The sequence below is a fragment of the Puntigrus tetrazona genome, unplaced genomic scaffold (genome assembly GCF_018831695.1).
Source record: "Puntigrus tetrazona isolate hp1 unplaced genomic scaffold, ASM1883169v1 S000000513, whole genome shotgun sequence".
Taxonomy (NCBI): Eukaryota; Metazoa; Chordata; class Actinopteri; order Cypriniformes; family Cyprinidae; genus Puntigrus; species Puntigrus tetrazona.
This window is the reverse complement of record NW_025048150.1, coordinates 860,227-878,889: the sequence shown is the minus strand read 5'-3', so window position 1 is coordinate 878,889 and position 18,663 is coordinate 860,227. Positions and strand designations below refer to the sequence as shown.

Below are 18,663 nucleotides of genomic sequence, written 5' to 3'. Positions count from 1 at the left end.
ATCTAGTTTAATCCAGCGTGCTAGATAGTAACCATCAGTTGGTCACTGACCCGACCGATCCAGCAGATGAGTTGTACAAAAATACCCAAGATTGTGAAAACGACCTGAAGCGCTCAGTGTTTGAGAAGAAACGGAGCAGATCCATCGATACGTGCGGGTGCAGTCTGATCTGCTGAGGTCACACTATGTAGGAGAAAGGTGAAAGCGAAGCGTGAGTTAATTCTGTGCTTTATTTGGCATGTTCCTGACCTCGCGAAGAAAGATCAACAAGTGACAGATAGGACCGAGGCGGTGAAATCAGGCCGTAGATCTGGTATCAGGCGCTCGGCGTGTGCTCCAGAGCTGTGGCTACACCAACACTGTATGTGTCTCTTTTTAGTTTTAAAATGTAAAATTATGAACAATATGACTCCAATGTCCAGTTTAGACACTGCTTTGTAGAAAAGCCAGTATGTATGCGTGTATTGTTCTAATAAAACCATTTATTCTTTGATTATACAGTAGTACCAATATGCCAGCATATTTACAGGAGTCCTGTTATAAAATATAAGGTGAACAGAATATTGCTTTATTTTCCACAGTAATCAAACTTTTTACAGGGAAATTATACATATTTTAGTTTTTCTACTTCAAAATTTAAAATCGAATTCAACGTGCCTCGTGCTGTTTCTTCGTAGTCACGCGTGAATTATATCGGAATCAAAATCATTTCTATTTCTTCCCCCGATAATACTTTATTTTAAAGTGTCCTCGTTACGTTTTACATGCATACTTTTTGTAATAATTTAAAACCAAATTATGTGCATGTAGTTAATTATATAATTAATATTCCTCAGTACTTAAATGCAGAAGTACACCGTGACAAGGACACCCGAACCCTAATTGTTTTCAGTCTACTATATAAAACTACACAAGAACATAAAGTGTTACATATTTATATCACTATATATGCACTATTTATATATGTATACATGTATATAAAGCAATACTCTGTTTTTGTCATTTCACAAAATAAAGCATATATATATATATATAGAGACAGAGAGAGAGTAAAACTCAAAATGCTAAATATATATATATATATATATATATATATATATATATATATATATATATATATATATATATATATACTCTTATATACAAAGCAATACTCTATTTTTATCATTTCACCAAAAATAAAGCATATATATATATATATATATATATATATATATATATATATATATATATATATGTATGTATGTATATATATATGTATATATGTATATATATATGTATGTATGTATATATATATGTATGTATATATATATGTATGTATATATATATATATATGTATGTATATATATGTATGTATGTATATATATATATGTATATATGTATATATATATGTATATATATATATATATATATATATATATATGTATATATATATATATATATATATATATGGATAATATATATATATATGTGTATATATATATATATATATATATATATATATAGCATTCTGAGTTTTACTCTTACAGATTAAATTACAACTAAGCAGTACAATATCAAACCATCAGACGCAAAATGTATTTTTAAACCCTTGTTTGCACATCCATTCGAAACTGAAACGACGCCGACAGCGCCATCTTCTGTTTGATGTAGAGCACAAACACATGGAACCGTGACGTAAAGCGCAGAAAGAGACGGCGCTCTCGTCTCGGCGCTTCGCCGCGGTTTAATTCCTCCGTCCGCCGATCACGAACGCGCCGGAACGCGGATCGGCTCGCGCGCGGTTCCCGGAAGCCGCTCGTTCCTGGGGCCCCTGCGTTTCGCCGGGGTCTTTTTTGTAAGGTTTACCTCTGACGTCACGGCCCCGCCCACTCAAGTTCTGTTTGATCGCTGCGCGCTGTTGACAGAGAGCTGCCGCGAACTCGTGCTCGGAGGCGATTAAACGGCGTTAAGCGGCAGCGGGCTGTCGTTATTCGGTTACCGGGGGGGCTCGGCGGGCTATCGCTTTAAACATGTTCACCTAACCCATCCCGAGCGATAGTAATGTGCTCACGAGTTCGTGAGGCGGCCGATTGTCATTTTGACTTAGCTCGCGTTCGCTTAGCCGCCACAGGCTAATTAATTAAGCCGTAGTCTGAGGTAAATATCCGCTCCGAATCATCGGAAACGCGACGAAAACGTCCAGAACGCCGACCCACAGCGAGGACCAGTGCTGTTTCGTCGTGCTGAATGAACGCGAGGGATTAACGGGTAAGTGGCTCTCGTTTGAACGCTTTATCGTTAAACGGAACAGGTATCGATGTGTGCGTTTCTGTGTATTTCTAGCAAAGCTCGCAGAAGTAGTCCGCGAAAGGGCAACGGGCAGTTCTTCACGTAAAACGTGACTACACCGACTCGTGAGAAGCAGAACGGTGCCGTTCTAATTACGGTAAACGCTTGTTTGAACGGCGGCGTTCTAGACGCGTCGCGTCGTGTGGCGCGCTCGTTATTAAAAACCTCCGCCGTTTACACCAAGAACAATAAGCAAAGCTGTAACTTAAGTTTTAATAATCGATTCAGATTTCGAGAGTTACATTGACAGGAACGATGTGTCTTTCTGACTAATGGACTAAAACATTGACAGCCATTTAGAATCACCTAACCTTAATTTGTAAATGAACACAACGTTATCGTTCCTGGCGTGAACGGGACCGATTTAGTGGATAACGTCAAGGTGTCGCGCGAGTCTAAACGTACTAGACAGCAAGTCGTTAGTGTTTATCTAGTTAGCAGGAGCGTTTATTATATCTCACTCAAAGTAGCGAGTTAATGCCGTGTTTTGTTTTGGACGTGACCGTGATGAAGTACCCGGTAAATGTGGGAACGTCACAGTCCTCGTTCATAAACCTACATAATGCGAGGAACACGACAGACTGGAGGAGTTTGTTTAATCAATGCTTGACTTGAAAAATCAGGTGCACTTGTAGAAACTTGTAGACCCTTGATGCGTGTTGGTAGTTTTGGTGTCTTTCTAATCCACCAGGTTAACGTGGTTTACCCAAAAATGAAATTATTTACTTGTAAATAAATGCATTTATTTATTTAGTTTTTTTGTAGAACGCTGAACGGTTGCCAGTAGCCATCGACTTTCATAGCATCTCTTCTCATGCAGTGAAAGTCGATGGCTGCCGTCACACACTTGGTTGCCAACATTGCTCAAAATATCGTCATTTGATAGAAATTCATGCGTGTTTGCAACGCATTGAGAGTGAGTTAATGAGTGCATAATTCACTCGATGTTGCTCAGTGTGAGAATTATTTGTATGAATTCCTGTCCAGTAACTCACATGTGTGAAGTCGTCATTCAAACCTGTTTATTAGAAGGTGAGATGATCCTCAGCTTTGCGTCACGAGTCGCTCGGGAGGATTTAGAAGTGTAGTCTACTAGATGTTAGAGGTGATTTGTTTGCTTGATGGAAGTAGGAATGCATTGTTCAGGTAAGATTGCTCATATGAGTTATGCACAATATGCCTCGTGAAGCTAATAAAAGGATGTTTTGAGCAATGTGCGACATCTTCGTATCTGACCAAGTGCTTTAAAGTCTGTAATTGTGCCCATCAAGGTGATCTTTAGTGTTTTAGTGGATGTTATTTTCAGTAGTTTGCTCATTTTCCGAACATCTCGTCCTGCACGCTTAATAATAATAATAAAGGGCGTTTTCACAGCAACAATTTTTGTCTTTTGGAAGAAACTGTGACCTTTAATTATCTTAATTTGAAGAACGTTTTCATCTGAAGAACCCCCGTGAAAACTGCGGTGGAATTAGTTTTTCCATGCACGCTTAAATACAAACAAAGACTTTTATTTTTTTAAGAGAATAAGCAGGAAGGCAAGTAAACTCCAGTCTAATCTGTATCCGTCCGTTTGGTTTTCGGATGAAAGAGATGTTTAGCGTAGGTCTGAGACGTTCGTGATGGATGTCTTGAAGATGCTTTTCCCTTGAAGTACAGTAGAACAAAACTTTTAAAACTACTCTTTAAACCAAGCTCGTCAGATCACAGTGTTGACGGACCCTTACCTGTTTAATCCACGAGAAGCTGAAGATTCACACCTTGTTGATGGAGACGAAGCTTTGACGTCAGATCGTCAGGTGTGTGGCGTTTAAAGCTTCAGTCGAGCTCTCTGAGAAGTCATCACTCGGCCGTCGATCACAGTTCGTCTTTCAGGACGGAGCTGATAACCAGTTTTATCCGTAGAGTCTTCTGCGTCGAGGCTTGCGTTGTTTTTGCGTCACAGAAAGGGATGCTTGGTGCCGGTTTGCGGGTCCTGGAGTGTGTTTGTGGTTGTCGCTGTCGTATAAATAAACGGGCAGATCGTCCCGAGAGACGCTGCGGTCGTGATGTTCTGTTCCCGTCGTCACTAATACAGTAGACGGGGTAGTTGTTTTAGTGAACGAGGGCAGAAATCAATCGTTGCTGAATTATTCACGAGCGCAGAAACACTTAATTATACGCGTTTTGTGTTACGTGAGCGGCGTCGGTGAATTCTGCTGCTCTGAGAAAATATCAGTGTCTTGGAAAGGTTTGCGTTGCTCGGGTGAAGAGCACGAGATGCTTGTCAGCCATTAGAAATAATTCAGCAGTGTAGAATAAGAGTGAATTGTTATTGAATACATATGCTGTCATGTACTAGCATGCACGTATACTCTGAACTGAGCCGTTGTTTCACTTTAGGACGTCATATAATTGTATTATTAAATAATTTAGTATATTCTCGATAAGGACTTCATCATTTTTTTTTCTTATTAGACTTGGTTATAATTTAATTAATAGATTTGTTGTTATTATTATTATTATTATTGAAATTTAGATGAGGATATTTAACTGTTTTTTCATGTTGAACACGGCAACCAGTTATCATTTAAATTAGTTCATAAGCCTATCAGTAACTACAAATCAAATCGAAATGATTTTGCTGTAATTTTATTAATTCTCGCATCTCTTTTGCTTTTCTCCGTTACAGTCGTGCGTATTTATGTATATAAAAAACTATTCGATGCATGTTAAATGTTTCACACCGTGAAAATGCCATTGGTTTGACCAGATTTGGTGTATATTAGGGAACGCTAGCTTTGTTCAAAATCAGTTGGATATAAATATCCTCTGAATATCTTGTTTTAATACAATTTTGTCAAGATGTAGTCCTGCCGTGTTCCCCGATGGCTAATCGTTCCTGTAATAAAGCACTGGAATGCGACACACTCATAATGACGTTTCTGAGCAGAAAGTTTGCATGTCCTGTCTGGGATGATCTGGAGGATGAACTCTGGTTGGCGGAGGGTCATTGCGTGCGCTGCGGCGTTGGACCTGTTGAGGAGCACGTCTCTGCTGCATCGCCGCCGACTTTGCCGTTTACTTCCCTCGCTTCGAGTCAGGCGTCAGAGGAAGTCTGCTCTTCAGGGCTCACATGTTAAAGACGGGCAGACAATCACGTCTTGATAGACTAATCGCCCGTCCGTGGTCATAAACGCACGCATGCGATCGACGAAGCGCGCCTCGCAGGCTCAAGGCTTGAGCGGTCGGCCCAGATCTCTGGAGTCACGCTTTAATTCAGACGCGTTGGGATGCGTCCGTGTCACCGGCTGTAGCGCGCTGGGAAGGTGCGTTTGGCGCAGTCCTCCCACGTACGAGATGGCGGGTGTTCGCTCATATTTAGCCGGAAGGGCTGCTGTAATATTGATAAGGAGCCGTTCGTTCTGATTGTGCTTGTGTTACACCGTGCTTGTGTGCGCTTCGGGTCCGTCTTGTGTTGGGTTTGCAGCAGCGCTTTTTTTTTTTTTCTTGGGAGATTTGAAGAGCTATTTATAGCCTCTTGCTGGAGCATGTGCTGCGCCTCCTCCCTCCTGCTCACCTCATCTCATCTCATCTCATCTCGCCTCCCGGATTCATGATTCTCCTTCCTCATCTCGCACCTTTCTCCCTCTGATTCCCGCTCGCCCGTCGTCGCTGTCCTCGTTTTGTGTTTCCTCGGCTCTTTCGCGCTGTGCTTTCGGCACGACCACCTCCCCGCCGGTTCCCTGTGGATTTCTGCTGGTGAATTATTAATGGCCGCTGGACGGCGGCGCGCGGGGCTCTCACCGAGGATAACCGTCAGTTATCTGAGACACGAGACACGCTGATATGATAGACAGACAGGGACTCCACCGGCTCTCTCTCTCTGTGTGTGTGTGTGTGTGTGTGTGTGCGCTCTCGACTGCATGCCTTCAGAAAAAGAGTCATGCACCAAAAATAAAGTTTTTGTTTAGTCACAAACCAAAACAGAAAGTTCGGGTGCTGCCATGTTTTCCAGAAGATAAATCTTTTCTTCATAGTAATGCCTAACAAGCTGAACCTTATTCACTTCATATGCGATTAAAGTCAAGCGTGCAAAAAAAAACACACCCGGTTTAGCGTATTTATAGATGGTATTTATAGAAATATCGTGTTTCATTTAATGCATTGCCTGCTATTTCTTTATAATGAATTATTAGTGAGTTTAACAGCAGTTCCTACAAAAAGTAATCCTGTGTTTGTGTTTGTGTTGATTGAGATGAGCCTGTGTTTATTTGTATAGCGTTCTCACTTTATTTAGTGTACGCTTGGCATTTAAAACAACCGCTGTTTCTAATGAACGCCACTCTAATTTATCCATATCTTATTCCGTTTCCGAACGCTGAAGAGTTTGTTGTGGAGCGAGAAGAACTACAATACCAATGTTTCATGTTATATGTGTGTTTCTGAATGTAGCAAATTAAATATGAATTGTTAAATGCTACAATGATGCAGCTCGGTCTTCTCAACAATGCAGATTTGACCCGTTGCGAAGAAAATGCGTAATTAAGTTGGATTAAGTGTGCTGTACTCAGGTCATATATTAAAGCAGCCTTAATAAAGTTCTTCAGCAACAAATCACATCTTAATATTTCAGCGATTTCGTTTTAATTACCCCAAAGGCATGTAGGTTAGCATTACCAAGCTTAGAAGAGCCGGGATGCACTTTTAAAAACTCTGAGGTGTTTGATTGTTGATTGTTTAAACGTTTAAGACAACCAGCTTTAGCAGATTTTTTCAAATGTATACATTTTTTTACTTTGTGTAAACTCAAAATAATAAGTAGAGAGAAGGTAAAGATGTTGCCTTAAACTTAAATGATCTCAACTTTACATTTTAGATGCAGAGACGGTCGAAAAGTCTCTCTGGAAAATCATTAATTAAACATCACTCTTTCAATCCATCGTCATAGTCCTAATTTGGCTAAAAATGAAGCAATAGTTAATGGTCTTGTTATTCTGTGATTCATGTATATGGTATTTAGTGGAACTCTAAAGAAGATAATCGTGCTGCTCTTCCATCCAGCAAAACAGTATTCATTTAGAAATGAGGATTACTGGAGTGCGTTTTCCAAGAAAATACTAAACTATTTAAATCATTCCACTTTAGATTTCACGCTTGCTTTAGTTTCAGTTGAATTTGTTTGTGAAATTTTCATTTTATTTAGCAGTTCCTGTAAAAAAAAACCCCGCAACAATTTAAAAAGGTGTTTTTAGTGTGTATTGACGGATGTGGTCGTGGGAAGCGTTTGTTGGGAGAATCCCGGAGTAAATGCTGGCAGGATGAGGCGAGTGTCCGTCCTGTTGCTGGAGATGGACAGTAAAAGCAACAGAGACCGACAGCTCAAACACGCATCTCCGGTTTCTATTGATCCGTCATAAAGAGCTGCGCTGACCGGGATCCTCTGACCTACTGGCACGGTCCTTCCTGGACGCTTTCGCTTTAAATCCCTGCCTTTCGCATGGACTGGAGGTGCTGGCCAAACACGGCAGAAAGTGCTCGATATCAGCGGGCTCTCGCTTGGCTTAGCGTTGCTTTTACAGAGTTTAATAGTTCCTGTTCCTTGTCTTGCGTCCAGAAGTTAAAATAAGCATCGACTGAAATAAGTGCATTAAAACTTAAGCTAGTTGCCAAAGCATTCAGTGGTTTTGTTTAGTGCTAAAATAGCTAAAATGTAATAAAACATGGTTAGGGTGTAGATATTTATAAAAGGAAAAAAAAACAAACAAACCAAAAAATAAAACGTAACACCTCCCCCCAAAAAAAAAAAAAAAAAAAAAATTCATAATTTGGCTAAACCTCAAAGGTTTTGGCCATAAACCAGAAGTCTCTATTTTGTATTTGTTTTTAGTTCCTCTACATGGACCTTCTCGTGGAGATCCTTTGAAGACTTTTCCATCATACTGTTTGTACAATTTGTACTATTTTGTTAATTTTCATTGTTTCGCATCTGCAGTGTGAGATTTTTATCATGATGTAAGACAAAGTTTACGCACATCAGCTGTAACCAGAGTTATAGTTCATTAAAACAAACTAACCATAACAAAGCAGGATTTATTATTTGAAATTGAACTGAAATAAAACAAAGCTTATTAATTCAGCTTGTTCCAGCGTCTCATATTTATTGTTTGATACTTAAAGGAGAATTAAAACTTCTATGAAAAAAAAATCTATGCAATTTAAAATCATTTTTCTCCATGCATTTTTTTTTAGCTCATATTAATTAAAAGATAATTGTAATATGCATATATAAATTAATTTTAAACGCAGCAGAGGCAGTTTTTCACCCGAAACATACACTTTCTCTCTTTTATTTTATTATTTAATCCGTCTGATTGTCTTTTCATGAGAGTTGAGTTTCTCATCAATGCAGTTTGACTCAGTCTTAGTGCGAATGAGTGAAAGAGAGGGAGGGAGGATGAGTAAATGAGCGCATGCTCTCTCGCTCGGAGAGATGGAGAGAGAGAGAGAGCGGCTGTGCTTCATTCAGAAAAAGCAGGGGGGCGTCAGAAACGAAGCGAGGGAGGAAACTAAGCGGTGAGGTGGAGATCTGTCTGTTCTCTGTTAGTGTGGACTGAAATGCGCTCGGAGCCGCAAGCAGCTAATGATGCTCGGAGATCAGCGATAAACCGGCGGATACAGTAAGGCTCGCGTGTGCGCGTGCATGCATGTGAAAGCAGTCGGTTGCATCTTGCATCCATCGCAGCGATCCTCGCATCACAGTGTACTTATGACTAAACCCGCAGGTGCATTGTGGGAGATGTAGTCAGGAGCCGCGTGACGGGAGAAAACGGGTCGGAGAGTTTAGGAGAGCTGCGCCGAAGTTTGTGTGAGGCTGTTTAAAAATGCGTTGTGTCTGCGTTCAGGAGCGACTGGACGCAGCCGCAGCTTTCTGGGTTTTGACATCACCCGCTGACGTCAGGCCGAGCCGCTGGAGCTCGAGCGAGCGGAGCCGTTCTGTCAGTGTTACGCAAGCGATTTGCTCGAGTGATAGCGAGATGCGTTTCATGCAATGCTTCAGGTGTTTGAGCGGGTCAGTCGCTCGTGGGCACGCGTGCGTGTGTGTGTGTGTGTCCCGTCTGCCCACTCGCACGCAGGTCGATAAAGAGAGACAGTGTTTGCTGAGGTAATGAGGAATTCCCTTCCTGCGTGTGCGTCCTCGTCCCTCGCGCCGGGGCGGGCCGCTCGAAGAGGCGTCATTCATGTCAGAGCGGAGGAGACCAGAACACGCAGGACTTCAGGAGGAGGAGGCGTAGCATGAGAGACCAGCTCTTTATTGTCTAGATGCTTCGGCTGTTGCTCTGGATGTTGATGAGGGTGAGAACGAAGGCCATCGTAACCCAAACCTCCGGCGTTGGAGGGATTGTTGACACAAAATTCTAAAATATAGAAAAATGTTTTGTATAAGTGCTATTAATAATCATTAGTGAATCGAAATCACATCCAGGTTTTGTTTACATATCTATGTGCTCTGTGTATATTTATAATGTATATAAATACATGCATAAATGTTTATATATTAAATATTTAATTATGAAGAAATGTATTTTAATATATAGACACAGTGTGTGTGTATATATATATATATATATATATATATATATATATATATACACACACACAATGAAAAGTTTTTGTATTAAATTAATTTAGTGTGTTTGACCACACTAATAATCATATTACTGCTCATCCTAATAATCATTATTTATAATTTCTAATAATATTATTTTTACTTATGTCAAACTAAATAAGACATTACTTAAAAAACATGCATTATTACTATTGTATTATTGAATTATATTGTTAAATGAATTTACTCAGTCCAAGATGTTGGTGAATTTTTATTTTTTAACTGCTGTTTGATGTTTAAAGGAACAGTTCACCCAAAAACGAAAAGTCTGTCCTCATTTACTCAGCCTCGAGTTGTTTCAGATTTCTATATATATATGAGGTCTTATGAAGCGAAACGATCAGTCCGTGCAGGAAACTGTATATAATTTACAACATTATCATCTGTACTCCAGAGTCAGAGCAAACAAATCAGAAATAATGTTCTAAATCACGTTGTTTTTTCAGTTAATGCAATCACTGTTCACAGTTTTTCTTCCTAAACATGTTGTCAACAAATGGAAATGGTATTATTTTTCCCGTTGTGCTGTATTATAGCTATTTTCAAAAAAACCCAGAACATTTTATTTCTCAGTAAAATATTTTTTCGATTTTTTTTATTATACATTTACAAGATTATTTAGAAAGCAGTTCAAATTTTATTTTGTTTTAGTTCACTAAAAATACTCATTATGTGTGAGGAGCGCAATATTGACGCAGAATGTACCTTTTAATAAATTTGGGGATTTTTTTTCCCCCAGTTGCAATAATTAAATGCCACTTTTTGTGATGGCACATGTTGATGATAGCTCCAAGACGGTACGTTTTATGTTAGGGTTGCACTAAATATATAACTAATAATAATTAGTAATACTCCTAATAATCATAATTTATAATAATAGCCATTTTTATAAAATGTTAAACCAAATAATAGATAATAATTAACACATAAATAAAATAAAATAATTATTATTATGGTACCGTTGAATTATTAGCATCAAAAACGTTGCACGCTTGTTTTGGCCATTTAACAGCCAGGCTACAGAAGTCTTTCCGTTATTGATGGCGTCGTTTAATTGTAATCGGTGAATATTGTTTGTGTCCGGGCCTCCTCCTCCACACAGAGAGCGAGGCATGTTTTCCTGCAGAGCCGATCCACGCGTGTGCGTCTCCACCTGAGCTTCACGCAAACACACGGGTTATTTTTGGATGCCGTGTGCCAGAACAGAGTGTCAGCAAGAGAGAGAAACAAAGAGCGAGTGAATCCTCAGCAGAGATGCGAATCAAGCCAGAGAAATGGAGACGGCACAATGCTGCTCTCCTGAATAAAGTATCTGCGTCTATAAATAACACGCGGCGCTCTCACACGGTTATTTCTCCACGTTTTCCCTCCTCATCCTGTAACGCTCGTTTAATCGCTCGCTTTTCATTTTTCAGCCCGTGCAGAAGTGGTTATTTGGAAACGCATCGCTCGTTTGACGGCTCGGCTGTTAATTGATACTCAAACACCTGTTTGGAGACATTTTTGGAGAGTCCTACAGCTTCGGATCACATGCATCGCATGGACGTATATTACATAATGCACGAACGTGTGCAGGTTATAATTAGCCGCGTTTGTTTAGTGATGTGAAAACCTGCAGCTTTAAATCAGGCCGTGCCAGTAATCTAAAGAAATCCACCATCATCAATTCACAAAGGCTGAGATTGAATTAGTTTCATAGGGCACTGTGTTTATTTACGCTCGTGCATTTCACATTTCATTCTCCAAAGTGTAATAAGCGCTTATAAACAGGCTGTCATACACCAGAAAAATTCTATTTTTACTGTATAATTATTTTACTGTAAGTTAGTATTTTACATTTATTATTAGTATTATTTTAGTAATTTTTCAGAGCTGTAAAAAATATAAAATTCTTATTTACAGTGTCATTTTTCAGTTGCAGTGTAAAAAAGCTTATCGTTTTCTTATACAATAGTAGTATTTAGTATTTGTTTCTTATTGCTTTTGCAATTTTTCAGTTGCACTGTAAAATAAACCCACAGTAAAGTATAACAACTAAATAATACTATCATTAGTTATAATTTTATTTTTACTGTAAAATACAATTTTTATTTTTTATATTCTGTTACAGTAAAATATTGCAGTAGTTTTATTTCAAATGTATTGTTGTTTTCGTTGTTGCTACTGTTATAGAAAAAAATCAGGAATTACAGGAATAATACATTTTTATTGTAACTCTTTTGGGAAGATTAAATACAGTAAAAAAAAAAAAAAGTAAATTAGCATGGTGTTATACACAAACGAATGAAGTATTATTAAATTATTTGCACGCATTTATGAAGGTTGTCTGAGCGGCTAATCGGTTTTTAATAAATTGGTAGGTTAGCTGACTCAAGTTCAGCTGACAACTAGTTAATTTAACTAACTATCAGGACGTATCCACACTTTCACCAGTTTTGCCACGTTTTCACTCGTTTTCAGATCCGTGCAGTAAATGAGTGAAAGCCATGTGTCTCCGTCTCCGTCCTCATGAATATTAACGGCACAGCTGACGGTTTCGTGAAGAACTCGACATATTGCCGCTGACTCACGCAGCTTCTGACAACGACGAGCGCAAGATGTCCGAGCGCTGAGTCAACCTGTTCCCCGAAAATAAATATTTAGCCTTTTGTTATCTTGTTATCGAGCTGTGACAGAAATTAGCGCGCTCTCAATTAGCTCAATAGACTGAACGCCGTGCCAGGCCCGAGTCACATTTGCACAATCTCGCCCGTTTATAGCATTCGTTACGATAAATAAGCGATCTGTCATTCACACCGTGATTGCCTGGAAAAGGTGTTGCTGGACAGCAAATGCAAAATTGAGATCTTCAGAATGAGTGAACTCGTGTTGTTAGGTTGTGCAGGAGACTTAGATGTGATAGTGCGTTATATATTAATGTATAAAGGGTTTGTAGTGTGTGTATATATAATGTTGAGTGTAGGTATGGCTGTGTATATATAGGTGTTTGGATGTATGCTATATGAATGTGGTGTAATATATATATTATTATATTATATATATATTATAGTATATATATTATATAGTGTGTGTATATATATATATATATATATATATATATATATATATATATATATATATATATATATTTATATTTATATATATATATATATATTTATTTATATATATATATATATATTATATATATATATATATATATATATATATATATTTATTTTTATATATATTTATTTTTATATATATTTATTTATTCATGTAATTGCACTGTATAGCTAAGCTAACAACTAGATAATTCTCATGTATATATTCATTAATTTACATGTCTTATTTCAGTATGGTAATAGTTAGCCAAAAAAAATCGCATTATTTTTTTTACCTCTATCGATAATTATCATGATTTTTTTTTTCTTGGTTTAATTTTAAATGCAGTCGTTTTAAACTATTAAACTGAATTCTTAGCACTGTTCCAGTCATCTTTCCTCAACGAAATAAATATCTTAATAGAAAAAACTAATCTTAGCTTCATGTTCTAGATGAGTAATATTGGTTCAAATCAAGAATATTAACACAAAGTAGTTTGCGTTAGGATGCAGATGTAGATTTGTTCATTATCAAAATCATTTATATCTGTAAAACTTATAGCTACCTAATTTGTAATTAATCTGACTGTTTGAGGTGTTTTGGCATACATTTAGATTATGATTATCACCGTTAAAACCACAAATATAGTGCCTCGCTACCATGGTAACAGTGTGTGTGTTATACGTTACACACATAATAAATTGTGAAATTGAGACATTTCGTCTTGCCGTGAATATAGCCATTGTTGCCGGCTTGGCGTGAAATCATAAATAAATAAATAAACCATTGTAAAAATGTAATGTGGCTTCTAGGTATTTGTATGAAAAGCTGTCCAAATACGTTTAGTATAAACACACGCTGTAACTTAATGACAATTTGTCATGCATTAAAATCGTTCAAGGTAGCCTACAGCTGGCCGAGCGGTATTCAGTCGTTTACGGTAATATATGCTCGAAATGGTCCCATACCGTCGACAGACATTTCTCTGATGGAGTTAAAGGATCGGTTTGGTTCCTCTGTTTAGCAGAGCCTTCACGATTAATTAACTGTGGCGTTTTAAATTGCGGTTAACCGCAGAAGCGAGTTAGTCGCCGCCTCCCTGCTTTACGAATATATGAAATAACCCAAGGCGGATCTGTAGAGGTGGAGCTGGGGAGGCGGAGCTGGGGAGGCGGAGCTGGGGAGGCGGAGCTGGGGAGGCGGAGCTGGGGAGGCAGAGCTGGGGAGGCGGAGCTGGGGAGGTGGAGGGTTTCAGGGGAGATACTCAAGTATGAAGCTCGAACCAATCCGCTAGGTGGAGAATGCCACCATTTACGGCAATGCGAGATCTTTTTAAACGAGGCTTGTGTAAATCTTGCAGCTTGTATGTTATTATAAAAGCATATTAAAAAAAAGGGTAAAAGGTTGAGGTGTTTCGTCAGCCTGTGTGTGTGTGTGTGTGTGTGTGTGTGTGTGTGTGTGTTGATCTGGCTGGTTCTGCTTCGTTGCTGGTGTGTAGCAGGTGTGGTTGAGTTTCTTCAGGTTCAGTCACGCCATCTTCACGCTTACTGTGAACCCGCTGTCATTCACCGGCCATCTGCTCGCGGCTCCAAGCCGTCGCTGACACGCTTCCGTGTGTTTCATGTAATCCATATTAAAGCGGCACAATTTCTGGAAAATGCCGTTAATGTTTCTGACGAACGTTGTGTTGTCGTGCATGTTACGCGCTTGCTTGTTTGTCTTTCGGTTTGAATCATTATTGGGAAAAAATCCAAACTAAAACGGATGATGATGATAATGATGCTAATAATAATATCTGTTATTATATAGTAATTCTGATTATATCGTAGCACTTTGCTTATCGTTGCTGGTTAGTTGATTTTGATCGATTCTGCTGTCCTCCGGTCGCTTTAGATAAAAGCATCTGCTAAAATGAAGTAAAACACTTTAAAGTATTAAAGTATAACTTAAATTGCAATGTCGAGCTGCTTGCGTGTGAATGAACACTGAGCTTCAATCTAAAAGATGCAGTGCATATGTATATTTAATAAAGTTTGATCATTGCGCTAAGCTGTATTGGGGTTTTATTTTATTTCGTTTAATCGCGCTGCTCTTCGGTGTTTGGTAGTCTTTATGCTTCTGTAGCTTGAAGCGCTCCTATTATGGTTTATGAAAGATTCATGTTTTGGTTTTGGGAGTCTTCAGCAACAGGTTGACATCCACGCAAGAAAACGCTTTCATTGGCTTATAATATGCATTTATTTTTACCTTACTTGCTCAACGGCTCCTAAACGATTGGCTCAGCGCTTTAGTTTTCGGAACCCTAGTTTTGCGTGACTCTAATCGGTGATTGGTCGAAGCTCATCATGTAAAGTCCGATAAAGCAATGTTTATGAGAGCAGTCCTGCTTCGTGTGCAGCGTTTTACCGCCGCAAATGCGCCCCCTGGTGGTGACGAATGAGTTCAGCATCGACACGAAACGGCTTGGGATAACTTTATACACGCTGCACTTTCAGATTAAAAACTTCGCAGGATGTCTTCATTTACTCATTTTCGAAAATTGGCGATGGTGCGCTTTAAATGCGTTCTTCATTCGTGTGCGTTTCATGTTCGCTTCCATTACGTGTGTATTTTACTTATCATTTAGTCAGAAGTCGTTTGGGAGTCTGTTTATCTGTGCTGTCTGTGTACTTGATAGCTGATGTCTCCTTTGCATACTAATGAGCAACCGTGGGAAAAAGCTGTATAATTGTGTGTAATTTCTGTGTGTGTGTGTGTGTGTGTGTGTGTGTAGAGATTGAGGCAGTGAAAGGGAAAAATCAATAGCAGCCCATAGAGAGCAGCTAGCTGTGTAATTGGCTTCAAAGTCATCAGGTTCACTGCTTTCCTCTCATGTAAGGTCCTAATGTGAAATCGGCGGATAGTGTGTTAATAATATATTATACAGTAGCAGCCGCTGAGTGTCTGTTATCCCAACACGGATGATTTCTCTTTAAACATAGCTGTGACGCTGTAGCTGCTCTTATTGTGCTCCTTTCTGTTCGTCAGGGAAAGTATTTCATCAGCAATTAATTTTTAATTAGTTTGCAATTGATTTTGTAGTGCGATTAATTGCAGATCGTATATGATTGGAAAATATTTACATTTATATATTTTGATTTATATATATATATATATATATATATATATATATATATATATATATATATATATATATATATATATATATATAATTTATAAAAATAAAATAAATTATATAAATTTTATAAGCACAAAATTGTTCTTAAATGTATACATGCATCTGTTTGCCTTGAGAGATATATATGTTTGTATATGTATATATCATCTATTTGGGGTTTTAACAATATCGCTCGTTAATGGTTGGATAAATAGCGAAACGCAGATGTTCATATTTGTTTGAATACTAAACAGAACTATTGCTCTGGATTTCCTCGTTGCAGAAATGGTTTATTATTATGATGCATAAACAGATGAGATCAATCTTGTGTTTCTGGACTGGATCCGCTCTTGTTTGTGTTCATAAGAAGCCGTGTTGAAGCGCAGCTGAAATCCCAGGCTGTCCGGAGTGTGTTTGAGGAGTGTAACTGTACTCCGGTGGTGATGAGCGTCAGTCGCCGGCTCCAGACGTGTTGATTTATGGCTCCGCCGTGGATCCGCCGTGACCCTGAGGCTTTGGTACGACTGTCTAAATTCAGCTCTTGACGCTCTGTAAAGTTTCCAAGGATCTCTACACTGACGTCTAACGTTGAGAGTTGACAGTTAAGAGTTCAATTGCAAATAATTTGTTCAAATCAAGTAGTTTTTTTTTTTGTTCTTTTATTGCACATTTTAAGTAATATCAATCAAACTACAGTTGCTTTGTTTTAAGTAATAATACCTTAAAAACGGGTCATTTACAAAATGAAAATGAATATTATATTTTATATTTTTTATTTTTAAAAACACGTAATCTTTGTAGCAGCGTGTAAAAGTGTGCTGATTCGCTCTCATGGATTTATTGGCTTTTATTAAAAAACAACAAGGACAGAAACGTGAACTCGTGAATGTGAACTCGTAATGCCATGGTGTACAAAAGTGTACAAAACTGGACACTTTACGTGTGAAGAATAATGCACTGCAGTCAGCTTTTTTTTTCTTTTTTGTTTTCCTTTTAAGTGTTGTTTATAGTTTTTCAATGCATGGAATTAATGATATTGCTAGCTATTTGGCATTCATTTCCTGAACATGTACATATTCGATTATATAATGAGTGAAATATACATATTATAATGTACATGATACATTTATACACTACAGAACATTATAGCTTGTCATTTTAATATATATATATATATATATATATATATATATATATATATATATATCCAGGGCCCTCCACTAATATTAGCACCCTTGATTAATATGAGCAAAGGTGACTGTAAAAATCTGCATTGTTTATGCTTTTGATCTTTCATTAAAAAAAATCCACAGTATTGGGGAGGAGGGGGCTCTTATTGTGAAATAAACGCTTTCTCTAGTTCACGTTTTGGCACTCAGTTATTGCAACGTCCTTTTCCCAAGATAACAGCTCTGGGTTTTCTCCTGTAATGCCTGAAGAGTTCGGAGGACACCTGATAACCTGAGACCATTCCCTCATCCAGAGTCTCTCCACATTCATTTTCTGCAGGGTTCAGTTCAGAGGACTGGGACAAACATGGCAGAGGCTTCGTTTTGTTTCCAACAACCCATTTTTGTGTTTGTTCTCATGGAAGATCCAACCACGGCCCTTTATAAGATTTAGAACAGAGGCATGCTTTCATATATATATATATTTTTTTATCTGTTGCTGTTTGATAGAATCCATGATGGCATTTATCTGAACAAGATGTCCAGAAAAAACCCCAAGATCCAGCAGTATATTTAACCGTGGAAATGGGGTGCTTTCCATCCCTGTTTGTACTGAACCCATCTGCTGGGTGTGCTGCCAAAAAGCTCTTTTAAATTTCACGTATATAAACACACACACACACATGCATGTGCATATTTCCAAAAAATGCTGTGTTTATGCATTAACTGTATTCATGTGTAATAGAAAGAGAGATTTTAGCAGCGTGAGGTGTAGTGACCGCCAGCGAGGATTCATGCGGTCCAGTGGCGGTCGACTGCTGCCAGTCCGTGGCATATGCCAGGCTAATGAAATAATCCTCAGTGCGTTTTTCTCAATCTCTGTAAAAAAAAAAAATGGTTGTTTGAAGGTTTTGCTGCTGTCTAGCTCTCTCTCTCTCTCTCTCGGCTGAAGCAGCAGGAGGATGGATGAAAATAGACGTGTTTTTCCACACTGAGAGAGCTGGAGCTGGAGGAAGGAGAGTGTAAGGACGGGATACAGTGGTATCTTAACAGATGGCCTGGCGCAGTGTGAAGCGGGCAGCACCGGGGCTAAACACGTCACCGAGGGCACCGCTACATCACTGAAATGTGCTCAATCAGCCGATCAGATCATTGCGTTGCATGTAGGATTTAATGCATTCTTTTAGAGCAATTAAAAAAACGGGACAAAAGTGATGCATTGCAAACAGATTTAGGTAAATAACACCTTGTCCAGACTTGTCCTTCATCTTTTTTGA

The 18,663-nt window shown here is 38.5% G+C and overlaps 1 protein-coding gene across 9 annotated transcripts in view; it reads left to right on the top strand.

The window, feature by feature from the left end:
• Positions 1-1,747: 1,747 nt before the first annotated feature.
• The window catches only part of LOC122334317 (R3H domain-containing protein 2), a 50,718-nt gene continuing 33,802 nt past the window's right edge, over positions 1,748-18,663 (top strand). For 4 of the 9 annotated variants that reach the window (XM_043232137.1, XM_043232138.1, XM_043232141.1 and 1 more), the window contains exon 1: positions 1,754-2,250. The gene's annotated coding sequence lies outside the window, so the exon portion shown is untranslated. Of the gene's footprint in view, positions 2,251-8,837; positions 8,991-18,663 lie in introns of those variants that run through there. The other 5 variants (XR_006248740.1, XR_006248741.1, XM_043232139.1 and 2 more) reach the window with 5 other exon arrangements.